At 40.8% G+C, this 14703-nt stretch overlaps 1 long non-coding RNA gene across 1 annotated transcript in view; it reads left to right on the forward strand.

The window, feature by feature from the left end:
• The window catches only part of LOC147601200 (uncharacterized), a 119855-nt gene that overhangs the window by 71475 nt on the left and 33677 nt on the right, over positions 1-14703 (forward strand). Inside the window, exon 2 of the long non-coding RNA XR_015258072.1 lies at positions 10937-10991. This is a non-coding gene — a long non-coding RNA (uncharacterized LOC147601200). The remainder of the gene's footprint in view (positions 1-10936; positions 10992-14703) is intronic.

A 14703-nucleotide genomic window follows, 5' to 3' on the forward strand; every position in this document is an offset into this window, starting at 1 on the left:
TGGAGTATTACTGCCCCATAATCCACATCAGAGATAGGATATCTTGCATTACTGCTGATCATGGTGGTAATGGGCAGAAAAAATGTTTGTGATTTCTAATTTACACCAAAACCTGTTTCTCAGGTCCAATTGCAGGACCAAGTGAATTTGTTTATGTTGGTTGCTTTATGTGTAGTGCAAAGACTGTACATCTGATGAGTTGATTAGGGACACTTCATCTGAAGGGAAGTTGAAAATACAATTGATTTTTTTTTCCTGAAGTTTATCTTTCTATTCCTTTGCTTTTGGAAAAAGAAATTACAGCATCAACTGAAAAGTTTTGCTGTCCTCCTCCCACCAATGTTACTCTCAGAGGGGCAACATCATCATCTCTCTGATTCAGAGCACTTTGATGTCATCATCATCTCTTGTATTCAGACATCGACATTGACATTGCTTGTTCCAGATTTTTGAAGGCCTAGTTTTGGACAGTGGTGCAACGGTGCAATGATTTGAACAAAAAGCTGAAGTGTTACCAAGAGATCTGTATTCATCATGCTTTGTTTAGTTTGAGGCCTCTTAAATAGTTTGTGGATTCTCTTGTAAGCACAGCCAATTACAGTAATTGGACCTGGAGGTCACAAATATATGGATCTCTATAGCAAAGTCTTGTTCTGTCAATAGGGAGTGTGAACTTCTGAAAAGCGAAAGATATAAAGGAGTTTCTGTTGTTCCTGGTGTATTGTTCCCAAAGCGTCTAAATACTGAAGAGGAAGTCAGAAAGAAATGGGATTTGTGGCTGTTGCTAGTACCACCACTAATGTTCCTATGCTATTAAATAGGGAAAAGACTGTCTTTAGGTATTATTTTGGATCACTTCAGAGCTAGATGTGCTGCTGACTTTCAGAGTACATAGTTTTTTTCCCCACAGACTTGCCTGCTTGGCATATTATATTCTTATGAAAGCTATGTGGAGGGATTATTCTTTAGATGATAAATTTTAAAAGATTCATGTATACAAGTACTTGTTAATCACAGGACAATTACAATTAGCTTATGCTAATGCAGATTCATGCTAACATGAACCCAAAATGTGTCATAGTGATAATTGTATTTTCTTTCCTGGGCCATCAAAAAAATGATCAAACCTGTGTTTCAGCTTAACTTGGCATGACGTCTATGGATAAAAGGAGTAATGAAGCCAAAGACAGTGCATGGAGCTGAGCTATGCTATCTGAGGTCCTTTTCTTCTAGGGTTGCTTTCTGTTATTTAGTTTTGATTCAGATAGACAAAATAGATTATGCAGTCAGTGAGTTCCTCATTACTTAAATGTCTGTCACTTTTAGTTGAAAACTCTACTAAAGAAACCTTACTTCTGTCGTTGGTGTCAATATTTCCTTTAATCATGGAAAAGGTTTTAGAAAATTTCCATTTTTTGAGATGTAATATAATCTGAAAGAACATATATTAGTATGGATATTGTAATGTTTTCAGAATATTTCTGAGATTTATCTTCCTTAACCCAACACTTCCTGTTATTCAAAAAGAAAAAAGAAAATATACATATTTAAATGTGATTTGATATGATATGATAAATTCATTGATACAATATTAAAGTATTTGATATATGGTAAATACGTTTTATCTTTTTTTTCGGCATAACTTGTCGTTTGAACAAAATCTTCATGTTTTATTTATGTTCTGGGTATCTAATTGGGAATGATGGACTAAGGTAGAGGATGACAAGAGAAAAAAATACTTTTACTAAAAACCTCACAAAGCAGATGAATCATTAGCAAGTTCTGTTTTGACATTAAATTATCCTGAAAGTTCACTGGTGTATATGTGAAATTGGATACTAGACAACAACAATCTAGTAAAATCTCAAAGAAACATAATTGGGCAGGTCTGGGCCATCTCATCAGAATACAATGAAATAAACTGACAAGACGAGTTTCTTACTTTCACCGCTGTGAGTGGGAGACATTTTGGCACAGGCTGCCTTTGCAGCAGGGTGCAGCTCATCAGGAGCTATGGTGAAAGGTTGTTTCCTTGGGAGGGCAGAGGAACTGACAGCTAGCACGGAATGATGGAAAGGTCTTGTAAAATGTCTACTATTTTCAGCAGCACACAAAAAAAATCAAGTCTTAATATTTTCTGTGTGTGCTAGCTTTGACATTATAAGCGGGGTCTGCATTGCTCTGGCAGGGAACACAGCTGGGTTTGGGTAAGCCCTGGGAGGAAAGGTCCCTCTGGTCCTGTTGCTGTCTCCCTCCAGAGCCAGATATTTCAAGGACTGATTTTATGAGTAACTTGGAACTGTTGCTGACACTGGCGTGGGTTGCATCAATAAGGTTCAAGTGAAACACAGAAGAGACCCACTGGTAACCTTAGGTTGCTTTTGTACTTAAAGGAACTGAAATGATAACAGATATTTGTTGATATAGTCCCTAGGTACCCCTTAAAAAGCATAACCCAATATAATTATGCTTGTGAGAGTGGAATGAAGTTCAGATTTAGCTTCTTGTAGGTTGAACCAACTGCATATTGTTAGGAAGCTGAAGGCAATAGCTTGATGTAGCATTTCAGCACCTGGTTGCAAGAACCTGTCCGCTCTGAAAGAAGAAATAAGGCAATGCTATAATTGTAAACCTTTGATTTATGATGGTTTGTATCACACAACAGCTTGTGAGCAAGAAACCTTGCCTACTTTTTACGCCCTGTCTGAAGGCAGACACCTTTACAGACTTGTTAGATAGTTGGCTGCTATGAATGGCCAAATCCTGAATGCTTCCTTTCTGCTTAGCAAGAAGCAGGGAACTGGTTCCAGAGCAGTAGGACTTTCTCCTTTTAACAGTGTCACTGGGACAGAGACATCAAAAATCCTCAGGTATGAAGTCCAAAAGAGAAGGATACTTAATAATAAAAAGGAAACTCAAAATATAATATGCCCTTGTATATGCCAGGAGGCAACACAAGATATTCAGAGAAGTGCATGTGCAGGATTTCCGGTGTTTTTAAGATCTAGTTGTTACAAACATCATCTCAAAACATCTTTTAAGTAACTGACAAAGAAATGTGGCCTAAAACAAAAGCTCTGAGACAAATATAAGGAAAAATAAATAGACAGAAAGCAATGGAATGAATATGATCCTTAGAATGAAAACCATTAAAATTCCTTCCACAAGATTTGTGCAGATGGTAGGAAAGCAGCAATGCTTAGCACGAAGCAGTGCAGATAGCAAGGTCTAGGAGTTGCCTACCTTTTCAAAAGAACTGACATAACATTTGAACAACAAAATGATAGGAACTCACTCACTGGATCACACTAAAACATCTAACCTCTCTTCTCTTCACTAGTGTACTGCTTCTACAGAAGATGCATCCCACTTTATGGGATGACTCTGCCCAAGGACCATTTCTTTGTAACCATTGGTACATCAGTAAAGCTCAAATTCTGGTATAGGTTTTCTCTAAAATTTTATAAATCAATGTGTATTGGCCCACTATATGTTTGAGACATTTTCTTCTGAATGTTACCATATTCTTGCAATCAAAATATTTCACGTGCTAATTGTAATAGTTTTCTACGGGAGGGAGGTTAGGAGGATAGGGGCTTGCAGTCCTTGGAAGTGGTTCAACACGAGCACAAGGCCCACAAACATGTCCTGTGTGGCTGACATGGACAAAAGGGTATATTCTGACTTTGCAATCTTTGAAATCACTGGATTTCTAGGATGTGAAAAGCAGAGGCAAATATCATATCTCAACTTGGGACCTGAAATTCTTCTGGCAAGTTATATGTCACAGTATAAATCCTTATTAACTTCTGCCATCAATTTTGCCTATGGAGCACTCAGACTCCTGAGTTGAATCTTCCCTGATTTTGGACCTCTGAAACATTGTGCTGGGTTTGTGTAGCAGGTGGGGCTACAGTGGCAGCTTCTGCAAGGAGCTGCGAGAAGTTTCCCTTTTGTCTGGTGCGCCTGGCCAGGTCTAAGGCAGACCAGCTGATGACAGTGGGCTGAGTCAATTGGTGACAGTGATAATGCTTCTGTGATAACATATTTAAGAAGAGGAAAATAAAAAATAAGAGTGAGGAAGCGGAAGCGTGGGCAGAGACTGGGAGGCGCGAGCCTCGTGGGCCTTGCAGGCCTCACCATCTGGCCTCCTGCTGGGCACCCATCTGGGCCTGACTCGGCCCAGCCCGGCTGCAAGAAGTGGAGAGGAGATGTGAAGAGATCCTGAGAGGTGTCTGTGTGCCAGTTGTGAAGAATTTCTCGTGAGAGGAACAGCTGCAGACGCCAAGGTCAGTGAAGAAGGAGGGGGAGGAGTAATGCCCCTCCTGGCCAAGATTCCCCTGCAGCCTGTGGTGCAGCCCATGGTGGAGCAGGCTGTCCCCCTGCAGCACATGGAGGTCCACGGAGGAGCAGAGATCCACCTGCAGCCCGTGGAGGACCCCACACTGGGGCAGGAGGATGCCTGAAGGAGGCTGTGGCCTGTGGAGGGCGTGTGCTAGGGTAGCTGTTCTGGAGGGACTGCACCTCCTGAAAGAAATGACCCACCTTGGAGCAGTTCACGAAGGACTGCTCATGGGAGGGACCCCATGAAGGAGCAGAGGAGGAATGTGAGGAGTTCTTCCCCTGAGGAGGAAGGAGTGGCGTAAAGCGCCAAGTGATGAACTGACTGTAACTCCCATTCCCTCTTCCCCTTTGTGCCGCTCAGGGAGGTAAGGAGGTAGAGATAATTTGAAATAAAGTTAATCCTGGGAAGAGGGAGGGGTGGGGGAAGTTGTTTTTGTTCTCTGTCATTATCCTGCTTTGTTTTTTTTAGTAATAAATTGAATTAGTTGAGTCTGTTTGGCCCATAACGGTAACTGGAATGATCTCTCTCCGTCCTTATCTCAAACCTCGAGCTTTTTGTTATATTATCTCTCCACCATTCTCTCGGAGGGTGAGAAGAGTGAGTGAAAAACTGCATAGCTTGGTCCCAAGTGGGGCTAAACTACGACAAGCATTCATTTTCAGTTGACTTACTTTTCAGCAGAAAAAAATGTAAACGGACAAGGGAAAATAGTATCCAGTTTACTTTTCTATAGCCATTTTAGCAGTTCAATTGTGAGTGGAGTAAAAAGTAGAACATTTTCGTCATTCAGTACCATAGAGAGGCCTGAACATCTTTGTGCAGCAGATCCTTTTAAGTGAGTAGATACCCATTTCACAGAAGCATTTTTCCATACTAGAATTATTTTGCTTCAAATGTTTCTGCTTCTCTGTAAGTATTTTTTAAATTGTGTTAGAGGTTGGTACTTTACAAACTTAAAGAGAATTTTTACAAATTGAGTCTAGTTCTTGTGAAACCACTCTAAAAAAGTATTGCATGCTGAACACTCAGAAGACTATTTTTATGAAATGAAGGAAAGTCTCCAAGCAAATATACAAAACTATAAGCTTTACTGAATTGTGAACAACTATGTAACTACCCTGTGATGCTCTGAGAAGCTTTCTACATACATTACGTATAGCTACAGCTAAAAATTTGAACCCTACTTATGGCAGCTATATATTTGTATATCTCTAAGCACAGCGAGCTGTGGTGAAAACAAATGTAAGCAGGTCCTGATCAATGTCTACCAACATCAATTCAAATTTTTCACTGAATTTGAGGAAACTTCTGGCTCAGCACTGTGAGCAAAGACTATGTTCCTGCTATGTATGACCGCCTAACTGTATACTGTGGGCCAGAGCTGATTTGGCTACTGCTTGGGAGGCACCTTGATGTTAAGGACATACCACCTGCTGTATTATTTCTATATTAGTCTGTTTCTGCATCTATGCGTCCAGTTTTAATTTAGTACTGCAATGCCTTAGCTCCCAGATGAGCATTTATAAAACAACTGAAGGTTAAATCATCAGTTTAATATAATTGAAACCCGTTTCTCTTTTGCTGAGGAAAAAGAAGAATGTTCTAAAACAATATTCTATTCTGTCTGTGTTTTTTTTCCCCTGCATATGAATCCCTCCAGTTGCTCTCATGTTTTGATTTCTACAGCAGAAATAACTCCAGATCTGATTTGGGTGAAGATTCTCACTCAAATTGCTTGCATAGGTAAAACCACAAAAAAAAAAAAAAAAAAAAATCTAGAGATTATCTGTGAAATTAAAGGAAAAGCTCTGAGACATAAGGCATTTTAAGGAATAAACTGGGGAATATAGCATGCAAATAAATGAAAGGAAAGTGGCAGGGGAAAGGAGAGATATTTCGAGGGAAAGGTGACAGTTTTGCTGAGGAATTTTCCTGTCATTTTCTGTAGGGAGGAGAGAAACGGAGTGGGGAGAAAGTAGGAGGAGAGCAGTGCGAAAAGGCTCTTGGATACCATGGAGATGGGTGCAGTGTAAAAATCTGTATACTGTAGATAAGTAAGTGGGAGGTTGATATCAAACTCCTACCAGCCAGAAACTGGCTTTGTGCAGGGTAAACATGTGAAAGGGCTGGGGAGAGGAAGGCATTGTTTTAGCCTCTGCCATGCTGTTTGCCTACTTAACACTAAAGAGAGCAAAGAGAAGGGACAAATAAATGTTTTTTCAGTTTGTGCTTTTCAGTATGACTATTCTCTTATCTATATCCACTCTACTAGGAAGGAAAAATTCTGTTCTAGACCTTTTTTTTTTTCACCATTGAAATTGTCTTGCTACTCCAGACCTGCTTTTTCCATCTCTTCTTTTAATTTCAGTCTTAATTTGATTAACTGAGTGATCATAATAAATTCATAATGCTTCTCCATGGTTTGTGAATGTGGGGAAGAAAATGTGACAGATTCACTAGGAATTAAATGTTACTTTATGTCTGAGTAAGACAGTGGGTTTTTTTTAAATTCAGTCTTTGTGTTACACTGCTTTCAAAGACTGTCTCTGTTCATTTTAGAATTTTTTTGTTCTCTGCTTCTAATTATTGTGCTTTTGATGCCCATAAGACTGTGCTGTTATTTATATCCATGGCCGTAAGGAAAATGCTATAGTTTGGACCTATGACGTTGTACTCCTAAGGTTTATTGGATTTTTTAATTTTAAAATTTAAAAAACACTGTTGAAAGACAAGTGCAGTTTTTTTTTTTTATTATTCATGCTAGTGATTCTTCTTAAAATACAGGCTGCCTGCTGCCTGTGAATTGGGGTGAGGCAAGCTGATACTTTGGTTCAGGTCCTACTTTTTTTTTCCCTCAAATAGTCCTCCCTGAAGCAAACAGGCGAGTTTTTAGACTACTTCAAGGGAGAAGGAGTTCTAATTAAAGAAGCCATTTACTTATTGAAAGGTCTTATGTAGACCAAAAGAGGTGAGAAAGGATGGTACGTAGCTGGTACAGCTGAGCATGCAGAAATTTGGAAGTACAAGATGCCTACACATGTACCTCAGTGTGGTCTGCCCCCTGGTGAGGATGTCTCTGTAGGCAGGGAGCCATAATGTCAAGTACCTTAACTTCAGGGTGGTGGGAGCTGCTTAATTTAAGGGTTACAACAGAGTGAAGTAAAAGACTGGTGCACATTTTGGAAGGAGGTGGCTGTGAACCTAACATAGGTTTTCCTTCTTCTCTCAAATTTTGTGGACTTTCAAGAGTGGCCGTGGGTGACCCGTCAGGTCCTATGTCATGTCTAGGGAAGGAAGCACTGGTCTGGCAGCCTCCAGGGGCACTGGCAGTTACAGACCTACACCAGGACAGAAGTCCACGTGCATGTGTGTGTAGGAGTGAGCCAGAAGGAATTTGAGAAAAATAAGCAACTTCGGAAGTCAAACATGTTTACAAGATATATGTACAGCAATGTGGTAAAGCCCCAGATGTGACTGTAAATTGGAAAGCAGTTCCTTGATCACTGTTGGGGCACCCGCTGAGACGTATCTCTGGGGATCTGACTCAATTACCCCATGCCTAACATCGGCTGCTTAATCTGCCCAATTTGTTCTCCCTTTTATCTACGAGTTTAACTTTAGAATTATGCCAGAATAAGTGATTTTTTTTTTATTTTAGTTAAAGCTTACATTTGTGAAGTTCTCCATGACTGTAAAAGGGGAAGCATAACTCCCATTTTTAAAAAGAGAAACAAGGAAGACCTGGGGAACTACAGGCCAGTCAGTCTTACAGTGACAGTCTTGCCAGTCAGTGGGAACTGACAAGATCATGGTAGAACCTGGCAAGATCATGGAGCAGATCCTTCTGGAAACTATGCCAAGGCACATAGAAAATAAGGGGGTGATTGGTGACAGCCAACATGGCTTCACTAAGGGCAAATAGTGCCTGATCAATTTGATGGCCTTCTACTTGATGGCATTACAGCATTGGTGGATAAAGGAAAAGCAACTGACGTCATCTACCTGGACTTCTGCAAAAGCATTTGACACTGTCCCACATTATATCCTTGTCTCTAAACTGGAGAGGCATGGGTTTGATGGACGGACCACTCGGTGGATAAGGAATTGGCTGGACAACTGCACTCAAAGAGCAGTGGTGAACAGCTCGATGTCCAAGCAGAGACCGATGATGAGTGGCGTTCCTCAGGGGTCCGTATTGGGACCACCCCTGTTCAACATCTTTGTTGGTGACATGCACAGTGGGATAGGGTGCACCCTCAGCAAGTTCTCCGATGACATCAGGCTATGTGGTACAGTCAACACACTGGAGGAAAGGGATGCCATCTGAAGGGACCTTGACAGGCTAGAGAGGTGGGGCCATGAGAACCTCATGAAGTTCAACGAGGCCAAATGTAGGGTCTTGCACATGGTTTGGGGTAATCTCAAGCACAAATGCAGGCTGAGCAGAGAATGGAATGAGAGCAGCCCTGAGGAGAAGGATTTGGGGGTGTTGGTTGATGAGAAGCTCAACATGAGCTGGCAATGTGTGCCTGCAGCCCAGAAAGTCAACCTCATCCTGGGCTGCATCAAAAGAAGCGTGGCCAGCAGGTCGAGGGAGGTGATTCTCCCCCTCTGGTGAGACTCCACCTGGAGTACTGTGTCCAGTTCTGGAGCCCCCAAAATAAGAAGGACATGGACCAGTTGGAGCAAGTCCAGAAGAGGACCACGAAGATAAGAGGGCTGGAGAACCTCTCCTATGAGGTCAGGCTGAGATAGTTGGGTCTGTTCAGCCTGGAGAATAGAAGGCTTTGGTGAGACCTTATAGTGGCCTTCCAGTACTTGAAGGGAGCCTACAAGAAAGCTGGAGAGGGACTTTTGACAAGGCCATGTAGTGACAGGACAAGGGGTAATGGCTTTAAACTGAAAGACAGTAGGTTTAGATTAGGTTACTATGAGGGTGGTGAGGTGCTGGAAGTGCCCAGTCCCTGGAAGTGTTCAAGGCCAGGTTGGATGTGACTTTGAGTGACCTGGTCTAGTGGAAGGTGTCCCTGCCCAGGACAGGGGTTTGGAGCTAGGTGATCTTTAAGGTCCCTTCTAACCCAGGTCATTACATGATTGTATAATTTTATGATTTAAATGCTTTGCCTTCAGCATTGTTTAGAGGAGTTGAGAGGGGAGCTGTTCTTATCCCTGAGAGTTCTCGCTGCTGTTTTTTGTCCAGGACAGCTTTCTGGCCGAAGACTGACTTTTCAGCTTGTAATGGCAACAAAAGCACAGTTTTGCAATGGCTCTGCCTCTGCATATGTGCCTTCAGAAGAAACATGGTGCAGCAAGTTTCTTAAGACTTTAATTTGTTGTGCTGGAGGATGCACAAGCCAAGGTGTTCATCCCCCTAGGGTTACTGGAGCGTGTATTGGAAAAGTCCCACAGAGAAGGATGGGGTTGTATGGTGCTGCTGCAGGGGCAGTATGTGTCTGACTCGTAGCGGTCTCATCCCTAGCTATTAACCTTGGTCAAACAGTAATAGCAGTCTTTGTGAAAAATAAAAGTGTCTCTAGTCCCTAAAGTATTTTCCTTCCTGAATTTCAAAATCTTAATGCAAGCTATGGTAGTGCTTGAGGTCTTCTTAGAGATTAGATGTCCAACATTTCCAGACCGTGGTTATCCCAGGCTCCTATCTGTAGAAACTGGTGGGTTTTTTTTTTCATTTTCAGACTTCAAAGGGTGCTCGTTGACCCCCAAGGAAAAATTTAGAGAGGCCATCTCAGAGCATTATTTTTAATTGGATTGTTTTCTCAGAAATAGCAAAGGAAAAGCCATTAAACTTTAAGGTACAGTTTTACAGATGCTGGTAGCATTGTAGAGGATTACAGATTTAAAAGGCAGATTAAAATAAGGTCTTGGGTGCTTCAAGTACAGACTCTGTTGGTAGGAACACTACAGCTGGTTGTCGGCACCAAAACAGCTGACTTCAATGCATAACCTGTGATGAAGGGTGAGCTTCTGCCTGTAAGAAAGGACCAGTGGTGGTAGGAGCTCCTGCAGCATATCTTGCTGCCTGCCGGTGGCATCCCGGCATGTTGGGCATGGTGAACCACAAGCTTCAGATCTTTTCTCTCCCCATTCCCTTGAGTTTCCTACTCAAGGTTCTGGAGTTTTGTGTTGTCTTCTGGAACTGACTGTCAGAGGAGGGAAATGCTGTGCTTTGGAATTTGGTCCTGAATGATTTATGAAAACTGAGACCTCGTAGCCCCAAGGCCACATGTGCAAAATCTGCAGGAGCAGTGTCATTGACTGATAATATACTGTCTTTCTAAGTTGAGCACATTTAATTGTATTATTTGTTGTTTTACTCAACTTTTTAATATTGTCGTCTGTGGGAGAGGGTGAAACTAGCTTTACAGGCAGGTAGTAAGCAGCTAATCTTGTAAAATTCTTCTCTGTATGCAGCTCCTAACGAGCAGGGTTCACATTTGCATTGCATGATAGCTAATTTGGGTGCAGTATGAGAGACAAAGCTTGATCAGATGTGCGCTTTGGCAATCATTGGCTCTTCTTCATATGATATTAAAATATGTATGTACATTAACATCTCTTTCTTTGTTGCAACAGGTCCTGCCTGGCATACTGCAGAAGCATTGCTGTATTTTACCTGACAGGAACACAGGTAAACTTTTTTCTTAATGAGTTAATATTGTAATATGATTTAGAGAAATGTGAACACAAATTGGATAATATAGTGAAGTCTTGATTGCTACTTAGTGTTATTGAAGTTCTCTTCTAGGGAGTGACAACTTGGATGTTCTGTTTAAATTACCTGGTTTCATGTGAAGATTTTGTGTATTCTGTTAACTTTCTGGAGCTACTGCTGTTGTAGGGACTGCTGTCAGGTCTTGCTTATAAAGGTATATGAACTTCTGAAGCGTCTCTATTGTTAATTATAAAGTTACAATTTTGGCAAGAAAAGGTGTTTAATACTGGAGTCTGCAGCCTGGTCCTGTTGGTTTGCAAAGGTGCTAAGCAGTACATCTTATCGTAGCTCTGACTGCAGAGAAATACTTCCTTTATGCTTAATTTTCAGAGACTAGAGGAGTAGACAGAAGCAGTATCACTAATGATGCCTTGCTGTTGTGCAGGAGGAGACTTAAAGTAGTAAGTTTATGACCAGAACAAATCAGTTGATGACAATGATAACGTGGACGAGAAGAAAATGATGATTTAATTTTGCATTCTTTTATTACAGGAAAAACAATTTATTTTAAAGTAAGTTTTTAAATCCTTTTTATAATTTTATAAATTGGGTGAAAGTGGCTGTATATGCAATTGTGAGTTTGATTTAGCAGACTTAGTGAAGTAGAATGAAAAATTTAGCATGTTTTTGATATCTGATTAATAGAACATATGTGAACCCTTGCAGCTCTTAAGGCTTTGTTCCCCCACCCCCAATAGGTACCGTTAAAATAAACTGATTTGTTCTTTGGCTTGCTATTATGTGTATTTCAGGCACAATTTGCACTAAGGATAATTGCACAGAGAACTTGACAACTGTGTTGAACTGTAGTGTGACTTGTGGTTACCTGCAACTGCTCAAATGAAAGTTAAAATCTCATTTCTATTTTCATCTGTGAAGACAGGAGCAGTAGATTGTAGTAAGATAGTTAATAACACCCCTCTTCTAGCAAGAATTTTAAAGTTTATAATTAATGAACAGATTGCAGACAGACTTTGGCCTTTATAATTATTTCAAGTTTTCCTGAAAACTGGACTAAGGAAACTCTGTATAATGGCCACAGCCCAGTCTGTGTGCTCTTGTACTAATATTCTGTGCCAATTGTCTTGTTTTGTTTTGTTTTTTTTTTCCTAATTTGATTTGTAATATAAAAATTTGATCCAGATGCTTTGACCAAAATCATCTTGACTTGTACAGAAGTGTATCAAGTGGATATCAAAGCCAGTGTTACCTGAAGCATTGGCTTGCAGCTGGGCAGTAAGATTCTGACCATTTATCTAAAGAGGGTCAAATATGCCTTTATAATCAGTATCAAGAAAGCTATTTATCTAAAATACCAATCACCTTCAAAAGTGCTTTCTTTTGGACGTAAGAGAAAGGAGGAGCTTGCTAGTGTAAAATTTGGTTTTGAAAATTTTGAACTAAGCTTTTTGAAGAGGAAGCATGTCAGGTTTTGGTATGTAACAACTGCTGTACAACTTAACCACACTTAGGTACGAAAACAACTGTAACTTCTATTGCTTCTATGTGACTGCTACAAGTATTTTTATGCTGTTACATAGTTGGGACTTGCCAGCAGGTGTAAAGTAAATGATATCTGCATTCCATTTTCCCTGTCTCCCGTGTTTATGGTGTTTAAATACTTGACAGAGAGGAGGGGAAGACAAGCTCAGACAGGACGTGGGGGATTTTTCAGCTCCTTTCTGGAGGAAAAGAATGACTGAATTTTTGAATTTGATTCATTGAGTCTGTTAGAGACAGGTGAACCATTTTCTTGTTTGAGTGTGCCTGAATCAACTAGTCCAAACTAAGAAGACATTAATTAAATTTGGGTAAATCTGGACTGTGCTATTTGCATTCACATGTATAGATCATGTGTAATCTTGCCCAGCTCCATTCTCATTAAGTGAGCCCAGAGAAATGGCCTGATTATGAGCTTTAGGTCTATATCCGTATTCAGCTGCTGACATTTGGAGGAATTTAGCAATATGCAGACTTAGGTGTTGTTCCCAATAAAAAGGAGAAAGGAATAAAGAGACCGGAGGGGAGGGATGGGAGAAGAAAGAGGGGAAGCAGCATAAAATGAGACCTCCAAAACCATTAGGGAAGAATACAGATACTGTAGGGAGCAGGGATGGGTGAAAGGGAGAGACACAGTAATAGTTTCCCCACCTGTTTATATTCATTCAGCAGTTCAGGAGTGGCCAGCTTGGGGCTCTTTGGCTCCTTGTTTGAGTGCACCCCCACAGCCAGCCTCTTTCCTGCTGTTAGCACAGGAGCTGCAGCCCAGAGAAAGAAACGAGCCTTTGGGAACGATGGAGACAGTGCTGCCAGGCCATCCTTTCATCTGGCTGCTCCTCAGACCTAACCTAACTTTGATTCTTGGGGAATAAATGCAATTAGCCTTAGAAGTAGTATGGCCCTATATTGCCTACACGCTAGAAAATTGCACGTCCCACTGTTCCTTCCTACACCGTGTAAGAGTTTGAAGTGGCAGCACTTACTCTGTCAGTATTGATCTTCTGTATTTGAAAACTGGAAGAGAGAGCTATGTGTGGAAAGAAAGGTACACAGGAGTGCTCATCAACTTCCTCTTGTAAAGCTGTGTTAGTACTTCCACTGTGAACTTTTATTTTCAATACTTATAACTTGGCTACATTTCCTGCAGTGTTTCAAAATGGAGCATAAAAAAAGTAATTCAGCCATTCCACAGCAATGCAGTTTGGAAGAAGACATGCATGTAACAAGATCAGGTATTTCAAAGGTTAAAGAACGATTCATTTTTCAAACGTGTAAAACATTTACCAAATCTCAATCTCTAAATAAAACATTGAATGCTGCAAGCTGGTTCCTTGCATTAAGATTTTCTAATAGACAGTGATGTTTCATTTCTTAAGTGTTCATTTATTTGTGGCTTTCCATTAATTATAAATATATTTTGATTACTAAATTAAAGGTTAATATATCACGCACCAGTATAATGTACGTTCATTATCATGTTAGCTGGTATCCAGAACCTGTATGTCACATACCCTGTGCCTCATGAAACAAAAGATCTCAGATCAGACACTTCTTTTCTGCACTTCCTTCCTATATGCCACCAGCATACTGTAAGAGCTGTACTGATATCCCTTCTCAGTTTCTTTCCATCTCCCGTAACTTAACCAGCCCACAACAACTGGGATGCATTAGCAGTTATAAAGTTAATTGGAAGAAAAGCAGTTACATGCTCTGTACAGGTGTTACTAACAAGATCCTAAGGGAAAACAGGGTGAAGGTACTAATGACCTGGTGGGGAGAAGCTTGCTTATTTTTTTTTAATTATAACCCTCTCTCTCCAGCTTCAGCTGGGAGAAATAACCAACCTATTTTGATGGACATCACCACTCTTTGAGTACACATGCAGCCAGCTCTAATTCCCTTTAGAAATATTTCCCAGCAATGATCCATCCCCTGTCAACAGGAACTGTTCAGCCAAGTTAGAAGTCCTCCTTGTTACGTTACTGCATGGTCACTTCTGTAAACCTTAGACAGATGCTAAGGCTGTCCTTCCCCCCTCCTTTCACCCTGTAGCAAGGGTCTTGGCTATGATAATGGTTTAGAGATCTGTTCACACAGTATGAGCAGTACGCTCTTTCTGCCCTTGAAG

This window comes from Chlamydotis macqueenii, chromosome 3, assembly GCF_036417535.1.
Source record: "Chlamydotis macqueenii isolate bChlMac1 chromosome 3, bChlMac1.mat, whole genome shotgun sequence".
NCBI lineage: Eukaryota > Metazoa > Chordata > Aves > Otidiformes > Otididae > Chlamydotis > Chlamydotis macqueenii.